Below are 17,034 nucleotides of genomic sequence, written 5' to 3'. Positions count from 1 at the left end.
TGGAGACTAAGTGGGCAGTTCAATTTCTACCGGTAGGCAATCGGAGATAGCTGACTCATGTCTATCATCAATTATAAACAGCCACCGATGAATTAATAAATTAACGGTCAAACTCGTGCTGCCATCTTTTGATATCCAACCTTAACAGGAAATGTTACTGTCTGAAATTATGTGAGTTCCCGGAAAAAGTGAGTTTCTGGGAGAAGAAAAACCAGCTAGCCCGTGCTATAGATCGACTAACTCGGGAACCGGTCGAAAATAGGCTCAAAAAATAGGTCTGTGACTAGTGGTGTGCCGCAGGGTTCTGTTCTTCGACCACAACCATTTAATTTGTTCATTAACAATATAGGAAAGGATAAAGATTAGCAGCAGCATACCACATTGGCAGAATCGTACTCCAGGAGATTAACGAGGCCAGGGATTTGGGAGTGTTTGTGGATATGGAGTTGAAGTTTAGGGGGGAACATTGCAAAAGTGGCTAAATCAAATGACTTGGTTACTGAAGAATACTTTGACGAGCAGATACAAGCAAGTTATTGTTCTTCTGTATTGAGCTTTGAAAAGACCCCATCTAGGCTACTGTGCCCAGATATATGGCCGCCAGGATTTCTTCTTGATGTGGAGGAGGTGGAGAGGATCCAGAGACGAGTAACCAAGATGATAGCAGGTCTATGGAATAAACTTATGAAAATAGGTTGAAGACTTGTGGGTTGCAGAAATTGGTTGATAGGCAGAAAAAGGGTGATATGATTGAGACATTCAAATTACTGAAGGGTTTCTATAAGATAATTCAGAGAATAATTTTGAGAAGAGGATTGGTGGTGGGAGAACTAAGGCTATCCATGGAAACTGGGAAAGAGTGTGGTTAGCAAGTGTGTTAGAGCTAGGTTTTTTACTTGGTTAGTGGTAAATGAGTGGAATAAGCTGCCAGAGTCTGTTGTGGATGCTATGACTGTGAACGAGTTCAATGCAAAGTATGATAGATACTGTGTGAATGTTGAATAGTTGTTCTTGACTTTAGGACCTCCCTCGATGAGTCTAAGGACTCCTTGGAGTTGCCCATATTATTATTAACAACAACAACAACAACAACAACAACAACAACAGCAATAATAATAATAATAATAATAATAATAATAATAATAATAATAATAACAATAGAAATAATTTAATTTTACCAAGTTAGTGTCACTCAGAGTCTGTGTAGATCAGAGGAAGTGGCTTTTGCACTCTATGTCGCTTGACCACACGAAGAAAGCCATCAGTTCGAGTCTAGTCTCAGACTGGAGGAACATTTTCTAAGCACTTTTTTTTCGACCGTTTCCCGAGTTAGCCGATCTCTTGCACGGGCAAACAGGTTTTTTTTATCCCGGAAACTCGGGTTTTTCGTCCTGTAAACTCAAACATTAAAAACATTGTATTAGGGTAAGGGACAAGGAGATGGCTGCATTTATTTGCCGTCTTCTTCAGTGAGTGCCGATTAATTAGTGATGGCCTTGGGCCAGCTATCTCTGATTGAATACCAGTGGAGATTGAACTGTCCACTCAGTCTCCAAAAGTTAGTTAGGGCTGAAACGGCCTTGCCTTCTCCGTCCTACACGGGAACAAAAAGGCGTTAGGTGATTTTTTTATTTTATTTTATTTTATTTTATTTTTGAAGTTAGTAACATTATTTTGAAAATTTCGACCCACTGTAATAAATCTTTTGAATGTTGACCTAATCCACTACAAATTCATCAAAAATCAAGAAAGAACTTTAGTGACCAATATGGTGAAAGATCTATGGAACGTTCCCTATTAGGTAGGTTGGATTTAATATAATCTGCGTGGAAAGAAGTGAAAAGAAGTTAAAAGAACAAACATTCATAATGCCTACCTTAATAAGATGTAGGACCTCCTTTCCCTACGACGATTACAGCAATCTTACAGGGCATTCTTTCCAAAAGGGTACGATAGCGATCAACGGGAATTTGGTCCATTTCTCCTGGGCATGTAACGAGGTCTTGTACTGTTGTGGGTCAGAATTCCCTGACCTAATCCAACGCTCAACTTCATCTTACATATCTTCAATACGGTTGAGATCCGGACTCTGTGGAATCCAGTAAAGTGTGGTAATGTTCGTGTCCAAACCATGCAGTTATAGCAGCAGCTTATGACATGGTGCATTTTCTTGCTGAAAGACAATGCGCCATAGAGTAAGAATTATGACATTATCCAGAATGCTCAGATACCCCTCGGAGGTCAATGTTCATGGTATCACAAACAGAAGTCCGAGTTCAAACTATCAAAAACAGAATCATACCATCACCCCGCCACATCTGAATTTTATAGTTGTGGTTACCCATTCTGGTAAGAGACGTTCACCGGACATTTGTCCGGGTAGAGACGTAGCTTGATTCTTTGCTCCATAATATAACTTTCCTGGCTTCCACGTTCCACTGTTTAGGCTCCTTGCACCACTGACAGCGAAGCCGCACGTTGTTTCGGGTAACGTAGCGTTTCCATATTTTGGTCCTATGATGAAACCCATGTTGTGAGCAGGGGCGCGCCGGCATATGTGCAATGTGTGTGACGCTCACAAGCGCAGGATAGTAACGGCGCTAAAGAGGAGGAAATACTTAAAAAAAAACGTTTTTTAAAGTGATTTTTTTTATTGGAGCGGGGATAGTGGCGCCAACTAAAGTTCTGCACACAGGTGCCAGGCACTACTGGCACGCCCCTGGTTGTGAGCCTGGGTTTTGAATGCTTTGCGCAGATTCGTGTTCGAGTCGATGCCGAGAACTTCGCATTCAACGTGTTGGCCGACGAATGATGGATTTTACATATTATCTTTTGTAGCGCCCTATGATCAGGTTCGGTGAGTGTGGTGGGTCTTTCACTGCAGATAGCATTTCCAGTTGACTTCCTGCGCTTCGATCAAATATGTTTTCGCTGATTTGGGAGCGGATCATTTGTCAACAACTTGTCTAACAGATAAACCTGCAACAGGACGTTTTATCACAACGCCTCTTTCAAATTTCGTCAGTTACTTTCTCGTAACCATTTCACCTGGACACAGTTGCTCGGACATATTCTTCCAATATGTCCCTCCAATTTATCCCGGCTATAAATACGTGACTCATTTTATGGCCCGAAGCACCTTGCCCCTCTGGTTCCGTTGACTTCTTGGCATGCAGTGGTGTTTTTAGGTGGAAAACAAGTGATAGAAACTTTTAAGTTTCTTTCGTGATATACAGTTCTTATAAGAAAGATATAAATAATATATAACAATATAAATATAATACAAATATAAGTTGCTTAACGGTTCCTAAAAGATTGATAGAAAAGAAATTTTCATTACATGACGAATAGGGAAAGAAGTATTATGTTTGTATATTGTGTAGGTTTCTGGGGTTTGTAAGAGTTTTTTGACTAGGTTCTTTGCTTGGAGCGTGGTGAAATACAGGAATGGACTGTAAGATGTAGTTATGATTGCCCTGACAGTGAATGCGTTTAAAGAGATGTAAGATAGGTATTGCGTGAATAATCGTTAGCATGGGCCTCCCGATATTAGTGCTTCGGCTTCTGGGAGATGCCAGTGTAAGCTTGTGAAACTCTGCAAATGCCTTTCATTCCTTAAGGGAGAAGATGAGGCTGTTTCACCCATCTACCTTTTGTGCTTGACGGACAGTGCGTGTAATCATAAAATAATACTGATTAGTATTTTCCATTAGGTGCATAAAATCCTTGTTACAGGTGATTGATTATTATTATTATTATTATTATTATTATTACCACGGGCTACTCCAGGAGTCCTTAGACTCTTCGAGGGAGGCCCTAAACATCATGTTCACGCAGCTGTTCAACATTCTCACAGTATCTATCATACCTTGCCTTGAACTCGCTCACTGTCATAGCACCCACAACAGACTCTGGCAGCTTATTCCACTCATTTACCACTCTAAAAGTAAAGAACCCAGCTCTAACACCCCTGCTAACCACGCTCTTGCCCAGCTTCCATGGGTGTCCCCTAGTTCTCCCACCACCAGTCCTGATCTCAAAAATATCATCTGAATTAATCCTATAGAATCCTTTTAGCAATTTGAATGTCTCAATCATGTCTCCCCTTTTCTGCCTATCAACTAGTTTCTGCAACCCACAAATCTTCAACATGTTCTCATATGGTTCATTCCATAGGCCTGCTATCATCTTAGTCACTCGCCTCTGGATCCTCTCAACCTCCTCCCCATCAAGAAGGAACCGAGATGAGGTCTTATCAGGGCTCGGTACAGAGGTACAATAACTTGTTTTTCTCTGCTCGTCAAGGTATTTTTCAACAACCAAGTGAGTTGATGAGCTGATTTAGCTACTTTCGCAATGTGCCCCCTAAACTTCATCTCCCTATCCACCAACACTCCCAAGTCCCTGGCCTCATCAATCTCTTGGAGTACAGTTCCACCAATGTGGTATACTGCTGCTAATCTTTTCACTCCGAAATGCATGACCTTACATTTTGTCACATTAAATTGACATCCATTCTCCTTAGTCCAGAACTCCAATCTATCTAAGTCATCTTGCAAGACTTTGACATCTTCTGCATTCACTATCGCCCTACCCAACTTTGCATCATCAGCGAACAAATGAACTGTCCCACTTAGACCCTTCCCTATATCGTTAATGAACAGATTAAACAGCAGTGGTCCAAGAACAAAACCCTGTGGCACACCACTAGTCACAGGACGTTTTTTGGACTCTACTCCTGAATAAACTACTCTTTGATATCTCTCCATCAACCACCCAGCTATCCATCTCACTAACCCTATATCCATTCCCATATGTTGCAGTTTACTGATTAGAATTCCATGTGGTATCCTGTCAAATGCCTCAGCCAGATCCAGCAGTATCACTGTAAACCCATTACTCTTATCCCGTTCAGCCGTCACTGTGTTATAAAACTTGAGCAAGTTACTGAGGCATGATCTACCCTTCACAAAGCCATGCTGTCCCCCATACAGTATCTCATTTTCATCAATCCATTCCTGTATTTTTTCCTTGACTACTTTCTCCAAGACCTTGACAACGACTCCTGATATGCTGATCGGTCGGTAATTTGCAACAGTAGTCTTGGATCCTCCTTTATGCAGTGGAACTATTTTCCACTCTTTCCACGCCTTCGGGACTAAGCCAGACCTGAGACTCAGATTAAACAACATGGTCAAGGGCACTGATAATTCATTAGCTGCTTCATGCCAGACCCGTGCCGGTATACCATCCAATCCCACAGATGTATTCACATTAAGGTTCTGTAATAGACTATTCACCTCCACTTCATTCATCACAATTCCCATATAAACTAATGGTTCCTTCATTTTTTCAACGTCACCACTATGCATTATACTACTGTTATATTTTAATGATGCAATATCTGTTAATCTATGAGAGCAGGAGCGCGCCAAGGGTATTTGCCGCCCGTCAGACATCTAAAAGTAAGGGTTATTAATATTATATTAGTTTATGTCGTGTTAAAGTCAATGTTTTCGCCCGGGTGCGGTGCACCTTCGGGTTGGCGTGGCCCTGCATGGGAGCATTGGTAAACTTTAAGATTCTATCTACAATCGAGTAAAAGAATCTCCTGATTTATTCTTCAACTATTGATAACTTTTGTTCAATATTCAATTCTACGGCAGTAGTTTGCAACTTCTATGGTTTGAAGTGTTAATGATTGTATCGCAGAAGTGTAAGTTTGACAAGTGGAGTAGTTTCGTTCTTGTGAATTTAATGATACTTCATTGGACTCACTTATTGAATAAAGCAATTGTTTCAATATATTCTCATCAGAAGTTTTCTATTCATTGAAATAGTACCCATGCATTAACTGTAGTAATAAAACTTATTCATCCAATTCATTTTATGTACATTAAAGTATTCGCGGTTTTGTTTATCTTATTTTCACCCTTACGACTATCGTTCACAATGGTTGTGCGATGTAATCTGTTTTATAATTGTATACGTCGCAGAAATGAGGTTCGTTCATTTTTTATTTTATTTATTTTTATAAATATCAGATTAAGGAATGTGATTCTGATTTGAACTGTAAATAAGGTTTTTTTTTTGTACTCCACGGAGGTCTGAAGATAATAATGTTACACAGGTAGAACAAATGATATCGGGCTTATCCGCCGTGCTAAACATCCTTATATGTTTTGGATATTGCATTTGCTGAGAAAATATTGTTACATATTTGTACGACAAACATGTAACAATATTTAAACAATTAATAGGATAATATAGATATTGAATTATGCCATATTCTTGTTGGTAGATTTACCCAAAACTCTTGTTGAACGCAAGGGAAAAGGATGAGTGAAAGTTCCTGTTCTGTGATGTGTTGCGAAGGAAACTATAGCCAAGCTTAAGTCATATCCCAATATGTATATTGTAGTTATGAATTTTAATAAGTTTAATGTTGTCATTAGGTCATAGGAAGGAGCTTTCAATATTAGTGTGCACTGGATACTTGTTTACTCACCTGATCTGTGGTGAAATACTATATATGTACACACACACACACACACACACACATACACATTATACAAAATCCTTATTTAAATAAATAAATAATATCCAAATCAGATATAGTATTGTATGTTTTAAGATTTTACAAAGTGCTGGGGGAGGAGGAAACATGGTACCTTAAGGGCTTACTTTAGTGAGTATGGAATGGCAAACCCAAGGTACCTGATGCTGGATCATGCCTTACTTCATGTTATATTATCTGTAGACTGGTCCTTCCCCTTCTTTCATTTCTTCTCATCCCTTTGCCCGGTAGAGATAATTGCTAGGGATAATTGCTAGGGATAAATCTTTGCTATTTCATTTCATTTTGTGCAGTGGAGTCTGCCTCACCTAGTAGGCAGATGTCCCAACCCATCTGGCTAATGTGGGATGAACTGAGGAACAAAACTTCACAGATATGTGGAAAGGACCTCTGCATCCATACCACTTTTTTTTTTTTTTCTTGCAGTAACTTCACTCCATAATGTAAATATAGTTGTGCCTTATAATACATCTCATGCTGCATATTTTGTCACGCAGAATAATCAGAGCCAATTCCAGGGTTTAGGCAAAGGGTCCTGTTTAAGAAGTATATTATAATCCCCAACAAAAGTCAGTGATATTATGAATGAAGACTACAGAAGATGTAGGATTAATCTTAGAGAGGAATTTCATAGGCAAAGTTCAGAGTCTACAGATGGGTACTTTTGATATTGTCTATCAAGAGATGGAGAGGTATAAAATTGACATCATCGAAAGATGAAATGGAATATGTCACTTCAAAAGACAGGATAGTAAGCTAGTTGTTTATTCAGGAGGTGACTTAAAGCATTATGAGGTAGCTGTGATAACTGAAGATAGTTCAGGCAAGAACCCTTCTTGGTTATAATCCTGTTAATGACAGGATACTTAATATTAGACTTGAAGCTCATCCTACAATGTGCCAATCAGGGTAGTTTATGTATCCCACACAGATAGGCCTGATGAAGAGAGAGAGAGGAATTCTATGAAAACTAACAGATTGTTTTGGACTGCCTACCAAGGACAGATGTACTTTAGATCTTAGGGGACTTTAGTGTAAAAGTAAGAAAGAGTATGAGAGTTAGGCCTGAGTGTGACATGTTTGGTCTGGGTGAATGTAACGCCTGTGGTGAAAGACTGTTGAAATTTGCCCATGATAACAGATTAGTTATTACCAATACCTGCTTCCAGAAACACCCACAATGGACATATACTTGGACAGCTAACATTGATAGGTCAAGGCACTAGATTGATTACATCCTGGCTCTCCAGTGGTGGTGGAGGACATCTCTGATGTGCATACTTGTTCTGGAGCAGACTGTGGTAGAGACCATTAGCTAGTAAGAGCCAAAAGAAGACTGAGACTGCAAAACCTTTCAAGTCAGGCACATCTCACTAGACTGGTTGTCAGAGTAATTCCTGTTGGGTTCACAGAAGAAACATCAACTCGGTTGGATGATTTTTTGGAGACTAGTGAGGAATACTCATTAGAAATGCTTTGGGAAGGAGTTGAGGTTATAATACAGGATACAGACAAGAAGTATCTCATTGCAATAAGAAGACCAAGAGACCCATGGATATCAGATTCAACATAGTATATAATTGAAAGGTGGTTGGAAAAACAAAGAGAAACATGGACTGCAAAATATAAGAGATTACATAGATAAGTCAGAAGAGCCATCAGGCAAGACAAGGAAAAGTTCATCATCAAATTCCTGATTTATATCCTCAAGGGATGTATAGGATATGATTGTACTACATGAAAGATTTACATCATTACTAACTTCTTATCTACAATTTTTCTCCAAATCAGTCTGTTATCTGTCAAAACTCCAATATTATCAGGTCTTATTATTATTATTATTATTAAACAAGACCTCATGGAGTCAAAGACTCATCTAGGAGGTCCTTTTATCTCACACACATCTCATCATACCGGGTCTTAAACACATTCAAACTCCTTGCAGACACCACACTCTCAGGCAAGACACAATCATTCACAACTCTGCACGAAAAAAACCTGCCTCTCACTCCCCTACTCACACCCTCTTTATACAGTTTCCAGGTATGACCTCTGGTTCTCCCCTGATCTCCCACTATTCTCTGTAGAACTTCTCCACCATTGATCCTATAACAACCCCTTACCAACTTGTAGGTCTCTATCATATCTCCCCTCTTCCTTCTCTCCACTAGACTCTGCAAATTACATCTTTTCAATCTTTCCTCATACTCGACATTCCAGAGGTCAGAAACTACCTTAGTCAGTCGCCTTTGGACCCTTTCCAACATCTCTTCATCCTTCTGAAAACCAGGTGACCAAATCTGGGCACAATAGTCCATGTGTGGCCTAATCAAAGCCTTATACAATGGAACAAGAATCTCCCTACTTCTACACGTCAGTGTCCTCCTCATCATTCCCAGAAGTCTTTGTGTTGTCTTCACAATTTTGGCGATGTGTCCCCTAAATTTTAGATCCTTATCCACTATCACTCCCAGATCTCTTATTTCCTCTACTTCCAACAATATATTCTCACCAAGCATAAATTCTGCATCCCATCTTTGTTTTCCAAATTTTAAAACCTTACATTTTGCAACATTGAACTCACATCCCCATTTGCTTGCCCAATCACTCAATTTATTCAAGTCTTCTTGCAAGGCCACAACATCTTCACTACTCTTTATGGTTCATCCCAACTTTGCATCATCTGCAAACAACTGAATATCTCCATCCAAATCTTCGTCAATATCATTAATATACAAGTTAAATAGTAATGGCAGATCCCTGAGGCACTCCACTAGTGACTTTCCTTTTCCTGGATATTGCACCCCCATACACAACTTGTTGATACCTATCAGATAGCCAGTCTCCAATCCAATGCACTAATCTAATATCCAACCCCATCTGCTCTAGTTTGACTGTCAACTTATCATGAGGTATTCTATCAAAAGCTTTTGCAAAATCCAAGTATATTACTGTGTATCCTTCTCCTCTGTCCAAGGAAGCAGTCACTTTATTGTAATAAGTAAGTAGATTACTAAAACACGACCTCCCTTTAGCAAATCCATGCTGTCCATCAAAGATTATACCATTGTTGTCAACCCAACTCTGGATCCTAGTTCTCACAAGCTTCTCCAACAACTTAACCACAACACCTGACACACAGATAGGCCTATAGTTTGATGCTTGAGTTCGATCACCTCCTTTATGAAGTGGCACAATCTTGCCCTCCTTCCACTCTTTAGGGACTTGACCAAGTGCAAGACTCGTATTAAAAAAATATGTCAAGGCAGGTGTCAACTCTCTGGCACATTCCTTCAGAATACGCGGTGATATATTATCAAGTCCCACAGCCTTATTTACATCTAGTTTACTCAACTCCCCAAACACCTCTTGCTCACTTACAGTCAGTCTCTCCTCCCCATCATCAACTGCTCTTAATCTCTCCATGAAGTCACATTCACAAGATTGAAAGATCTTTATGAACTGCTCATTAAGTATCTCCACCACACATTCTGCAACAGCTGTCTTTATACCATTTCCTCCAATCAATGTCATCCTTCCATAATCATTCTTTCTTTTGCTGGCTACATATCGAAAGAACTCCCTAGGATTCTTTTTAGCTTCATTAGCTAACTGCTGTTCATACCTCTCTTTAGCTACTCTCACCAACCAAGTCACTCTCCTTGCCTGGTCTTTGTAGAACTCATGAAATTGGTTACTTCCACTTCTCTTATACTTTTTACTGTATCAACCCAACCTATATCTTGGTCTTACTCTGGGTCTTTTAACTGTCTACCTGGCAGAGAACACTTGTTTTGCTAATCTTTCCTCTCCCATTCTGCTTAAGTGACCATACCACCTGAGATTATCTCTGCTAATGCATTCCTGGATGCTGACAATATAGTTCTTATCCAATATCCTTGTTTTTAATATGATATTGCCATTGATGTCATCTATTCATGCCTCTAATCATTCTCAGGACTTTCATATCTGAGGTCTCTAGTCTTTGGTTAAGTGTTTTACTTCTAACCCAACTCTCAGATCCATAAGTTAAAATTGCTTTGAACACTGTCTTGTATAGCTAATTTAGTGTTTTGGCTAATTTCTGTCTCATTCCATATAAATTTATTCAGTTGACTCCCTACCATACCAGCTTTGTTGATCCTGTTGTCTATTTCCATATTTAATTTACCATCTTCACTAAAAATCGTGCCTAAGTAGCTGAAATGTTTTACTTGTTCCATAGGTTCTCCATTCACAATGCAGGTGATATTTTCATTGCCTATTTTCATTGTCTTTGTCTTTTTAATGCTGACCTTCATATCATATCTATTACAACAGTTATTCAATTTAGTCAGGAAATCTTGCAGACTTGTAGCTGATTTCTTTAGAAATATAGCATCAGGTGTTCGTCATTCAAGAGTTCTTCTGTCATCAGATCATTTTCATGTTCCATTATGAGCTCTTCAATGTCATCTTCATTCACCTCCAATTCCAGATCTTTAGCAGTTGTCACAATTTCATCCATAATTTCAAGGACATCATCTCCCTCTCCCTGAAAGCAGGATGTACACAGCGTTCACCAAGCAGAATTCAACTGTTGTTGAGTGACTTCTGACCACGCCTTTTGAATGAGCCGAATAGCTTCAAGAATACATAGAAAACGTTTTTCTTTCCAAAACGTTTTTAATGTCGTCATTGAGGAGAACTGCATGCTTCAAAACACCGACGAAACAGCGTGCGAGTGTACAATTTCTTGAAACCCGCAATAACCTCCTGATCGATTGGCTGAATTAACAAAGTGGTATTTGGAGACAGAAACTGAACTGTTGGCCAGGGAAAGTCTTCTAGCAAATTATCTTCAAGATCTTTTGGGTGTCCTGGTGCATTGTCCAATAGCAACAGTGCTTTCAATGGCAATTCATTCGTCTGAAGGTAATCCTTGATGCTTGGGGCACAAACTTTAAACATCCATTCTTTGAAAAGAACCTGCATGACCCATGCCCTTTCATTTGATCTCCACATCACTGGCAGTCTTTCTTTAATTATGGAATTTTTGTTGAATGCTCTAGGGTTCTCAGAGTGATAGACAAGAAGCGGTTTAAGCTTCATATCACCACTAGCGTTAGCTCCCAAAAGTAACGTCAATCGGTCTTTCATGGGTTTATGCCCAGGAATATTTTTCTCATCTTTCGTGATATAGGTATAGGTCGGCATGCGCTTCTAAAATAAACCAGTTTCATCAGAATGAAAATTTGTTGTGGACAAAATCATTTTTTAATGAATTCTTGAAATTTGAGACAGAGCTTCTCAGCCTCTTCTTTATCTGCACTAGCAGACTCACCGTGCATTACCACATGTTTAATGCCAGATCTCCTTCTAAACTTTGCAGACCATCCAGTGGCAGTCTTGAATTCTATCTCCTCATGTGACGAATGTGGAGTTTGTTTCTTCAGTTCTTTAAAAATTTCTCTAGCCTTCTCTTGAATGATAGTCATACTAGTTACATCTCTTTTCATTTCCCTTTCTTTTATCCAAACTAAAAGCAATCTCTCCATTTTTTCATGGATGTCACGTCTTTGTTTCTCAGATGTGATTTTCGTTACTCCTTTAGCTGCTTGAGTCTTGATTATATCTTTCTTAGCGAAGATTGTGCCTACTGTAGACCTATTCAAGGCATACTGCCTAGCAACATCAGACATCTTCTGCCCACTCTCTACCTTGACTGTTATCTCTTGCTTGGTTTCTATGGTGAGCACAGTTCTTGACACTCCACTCCTTTTAGGCCCCATAATATTATCAGTTTTTTTTTTTAAATAAAAAGTTCAGAAAAGCACTTACAAAAATTCAGAGAACAGAAATCAACTAGCGCACAAAAAAGGTTATGTATACAACTGTCAAAGTTTCGTTCCAGAAACCGTTCATAGATGGCAGTAAAATACAGTTCTACAAATCTTATACACAGCATCACTTCTTCTTGTGTTTGTTTTGTGAGGTGTTCGTTATCCAAACATGTGTTTGTTGTCCGAAGATAAAAATCTTTCGTAAAAGTGTTTCGTTGTCCGATTTGTTCACAGTCCGAATTGTTCGTTAACCGATCACCCACTGTAATTCGGGAAAGGGAATACTGCTGTTTATGACCAGTCATAAAAATTTTCTGCAAGCTAATTACAACAATGGGCGGTGTATCCTCTGTTCTCGAAACTGAGCGAATTAACATCTGTGTTGCAAATGTCTGTGACCAAGCTGCATATTTTTAAACATGGAAATATTCATGAATTATTGTTAATTTTCACACATCAAAATCTTTCAACATTGGGGAAAGGGAATATTGCTGTTTATGACTGGCCATAAAAATTGCCTGCAAGCTGATTACAACAATGGGCAGCGTATCCTCTGTTCTCAAAACTGAACGAAATAACATCTGTGTTGCAAATGTTAGTGACCGATCAGCAAGGAAGTATAAAGAAAATTTTTCCACTGGAATTGAAGATCAAGGTAGTCTGTATCTGGTTCTCAAATCAAGTAATACTGAATACTTTCGTCACAGGTTCGTATTGTAGGGTGAAAGTGCTTGTTTCAAAACCGTAGTGCCATGATTTTTTAAAAGTAATAGGCCTACAGATTTAAATTTTAATATGGATAAGAGACAAGGGACTTTGTTTAATTTTGGTGTTAAGAAATCTCTTATTGAAGGTGTTTGTGACGCAACAGATAGTGATTCATTCATCTCCAGCCTACAAAGTGATCTCCAGGATGTACAAAAGGAGGGAAAAACTACCAACACACACACAGGAGAAAAAGTCTGCATTCATTTGTAAGTACTTAATAATAATATTATAAATTTTTGGTGATCAGAATGGGATGTAGCAATGAAAATCAGCACAAATTAATTTAATGATGTTGGCCTGAGGAAACTACAATATGCTACAAGATTTCATTAGTCCAGTGATTGATAACTGATTCAAATATAATTTTATATTTGTCAACATGTCACACCGTATACATAAGTGTACTAATAATCTTTATGATTATGCCATAATTAATTATTAATACATTACAAAATAACCAAGGTGTTCCATGAAAATTTCAGGCTTTGTGAAGTGTTCCGTCATAGGAAAAATCTGGGAAATGCTGGCCTAGAGACTGGAAGAAGTCAGTTTTCATGCGAGTACATAGGAAGGGAGTGTTGAAGAATTGCAAGAACTATAGAACTATTAGTTTAATATCTCATGCAAGCAAGATTTTATTAAAGTTAATTCTAAATAGGATTGAGGCTAAGGTTTGAGGCAGAGATGCCTGAGGAACAAGCAGGTTTTAGGAAAGGTACCAGAGATCAGATCCTTTGCCTTAGACAGATCATAGAATTTAGATCAAAGAATATAGACTCCCTATGTAAGTGTTTCATAGACTACTCTAAAGTTTTTGATTGTGTTCAGAATGTGAAACTGTGGTAAGTAATGAAAAGAATGGGGTTTCCTCAACACTATCAGTCTGATAGCTGACTTATACAGGAGGCAAGAAGCCATGATAAGAAAACAGGTTGGATTAACCGATTGGCTTCATTTGGAAAGGGAGTTAGGCATGGATGTCTACTTTCTCCTCACTTGTTTAGTATATATGCTGAGAACATCGTGTGTGTAGCATTGGATGAGCTCAAGGATAGGTGGTAGATTGATCAGTAATCTGAGGTATGCTGATGATACAGTACTCCTCTGTAATGACAAGGAAGAACTAAGACAAATTCTTGACAATGTTAACAAGATCAGTAAGATGTTGAGAGTTTATTTTTCACTTGGTTAGACTTAATAAGTTTAGTTTAATCCTTTATCCAAGTGTGAGCAAACAAAGTTTGCACCTGAACGTATCTTCAGGACTGGGGTAAGGTAGTGCAACACCAGACAACTCGTTGCAGAGGTTGAGAAAGCTCTCTCATCACTGCTATCTCACTATCTCCCATAATGCAAAGCACATCTCCTTGCGGATATGTGTAATGCTATGCATTAAGGCAAGGGCCACTACCCATACCGGTTTCGACCTTTATTGAGGTCTCGTCAGTGGGAGCCAGGCGCAGTAGGGGAGATACAAAGGCAGAAGCAATGAGAGGTCATCCTAACCTATAGGAGTTGCCAAAGGGTGTGCCACCTTATTATTAAATTACTCCAGATTCAGAGAAAGATGTTGAGAGTTTATTTTTCACTTGGTTAGACTATAATAAGTTTAGTTTAATCCTTTAATCCTTAATGCATAGCATTACACATATCTGCAAGGAGATGTGCTTTGCATTATGGGAGATACTGAGATAGGAGTGATGAGAGCGCTTTCTCCACCTTTGCAACGAGTTGCCCGGTGTTGCACTACCTTACCCCAGTCCTGAAGATACTTTCAGGCGCAAACTTTGTTTGCTCACACTTGGATAAAGGATTAAACTAAACTTATTATAGTCTAACCAAGTGAAAAATAAATCTCAACATCTTTCTCTGAATCCGGAGTAATTTAATAATAAGGTGGCATACCCTTTGGCAACTCCTATAGGTTAGGATGACCTCCCATTGCTTCTGCCTTTGTATCTCCACTACTGGGCATGGCTCCCACTGACGAGACCTCAACAACTAGGACCTAAAGGAGAGTTCCAGATCGAAGAGAAAGAGAGTTTTGGTGTTGCACTACCCAAAGGATCAGCTAGACAGCCTGTGCCTCCCAGTCCAAAAGAAGATCCAGTTCCAGCAGCACGAATAGAGAGCTCCATGCTCAGGTTCTACAGTGGTACCCCAGCCCTGGTAAGACCTCTTTTTTCTTTATTTGTTGTTTTATCTATCCCTTCCGGTATCTTTTTGCTTGCCCTGAGGAACGCCTAGCGTTCCTCGATTTTGCCCTCCTTTACATCCCCTTTCTCCAGCCAGTAGTTAGGAATTCCTTTAACAATGCCGCTTTTTTTGCCCAGAACTAGGACGCTCGGTATCGAGGTCAAGCAGCCCGTAAACGAGCGGGCGTTAGAGAAAGCTCTGATAGAGACAGTAGGGGCAGTAAACATATATGGTTTCACACTGTACTCAACGGAGAGATTTCAAATTGTGGTCACAAATGACCAAACAAGAAGAAAATTATTAGAGGGTTTCCCTTGTTTGGGACAAACAATCGAGCCTTTTTTAGTAGGGAGTCTACGCAGAACGTTAAAAATAACCAGATTTCCCTTAGAATACCTGAAGAACGAAGCCGACATTAAGAAATTCTTTAGTCAATGGGGTGAAATTCATGATATCAAAGCGATTGAACACGCAGAATACAAAGGCTGGAAAACAGGAGAAGTAGAAATCCAGATGGATATGAAAACAGATGTTCCCAACTTCATTAAGTTGGGCCAAACAAGGGTTATGGTCAACTACCCGGGTATCAAAAGATTGTGCTTTCGATGTGACTCTGCTGAACACCTTGGGGCAGACTGCCCGAGAATACAATGTAAAAACTGCAAATCAACGAAGCACAAATTAGAAAGCTGCACAGAACCTTGTCTTAAATGTGGGGACTTGACCCACAAAGTTGACACATGCTCGCACAAGACGCATTCAGAAGTAATTGGAGGGACCATAACACCGGTCAGGGCTACACCCACGGGAAAACCTGAGGTATTACCAAGGAGCAATTTTCCAGAGCTCTGCCATCAGGCCAAAAAAGGGGCAACAGCGGAAAATATAACCTCCACAAAAACCCCAATGGGTAAGATACCCAAGGCAACTTGCCACACGAAAGACAAAACCGCCAACATCGAGATTGCAAACATCAAAACGCGCAGGAAAGAGGAAGAAGTTGTCACAACCAGCGCTTCAACAAAGCGCACAAGAGGAAAAGAAAAAAGCTAAACAAAGCAGCCTACTGTCATCGGAGGACGAATCAGATAACACCCAAATTACAGGCCAACGTGGAGCAATAGGCACAAAACCCCTTGACCAAACACATAACCACGGAACGGATTGCCAGCGACACAGATATGGAATATGAAGGCAACCTCATTATTGATACGGACGCAAACAGCTCTGACGAAGAACCAGATGTGGTTCACGTAGACTCACGAACAGATGAAAACCCCCCCTTCTTCTAAACACCAACATGGAATTTAAAATTGCCACTCTAAACACTAACGGTTTACGCAACCCTTTTGCGCAAAGCGCTGTCTGGAAGCTAATGTTAACGCACAAAATTAATATCCTCCTGATCCAAGAAACCCATTTCTATAAGCATTGGAAAAAAAAAAAAAGAAAAAAAAGCCCCTTCTTCTAAGTTTTTTCTTTTGGTTTTGTTTCTGTGTATTCACATTATTCCACATAGGAGGGGGCAGACCTGAGAACCAGAGCGGTGAAGGCCTACAGCAAGGCGGTGCAGCTCCTTGTGGGCTGCATCACTCGGGCCGGGCTCTTCCCCCAACTCTCAGTTCTTTGGTTGATAAAGTCCACCTCAATACGGATCCCGCTATCGCAGTT

The 17,034-nt window shown here is 39.6% G+C and overlaps 1 protein-coding gene across 2 annotated transcripts in view; it reads left to right on the top strand.

Annotated features, from left to right (window-relative positions):
• Positions 1 to 5,580: 5,580 nt before the first annotated feature.
• LOC150109375 (ubiquitin carboxyl-terminal hydrolase 46-like) overlaps positions 5,581 to 17,034 on the top strand; it is a 111,370-nt gene continuing 99,916 nt past the window's right edge. The window contains exon 1 of one of the 2 annotated variants that reach the window (XM_090407786.1): positions 5,581 to 5,716. The gene's annotated coding sequence lies outside the window, so the exon portion shown is untranslated. Of the gene's footprint in view, positions 5,717 to 5,846; positions 6,004 to 17,034 lie in introns of those variants that run through there. The other variant, XM_090407779.1, reaches the window with a different exon arrangement.

The sequence above is a fragment of the Typopeltis vanoorti genome, chromosome 2 (assembly GCF_054136105.1).
Source record: "Typopeltis vanoorti isolate ZY-2024b chromosome 2, IOZ_Tvanoo_1.0, whole genome shotgun sequence".
NCBI lineage: Eukaryota > Metazoa > Arthropoda > Arachnida > Uropygi > Thelyphonidae > Typopeltis > Typopeltis vanoorti.
The sequence above is the reverse complement of the archived record's forward strand: the minus strand, read 5'-3'. Positions and strand labels throughout refer to the sequence as shown.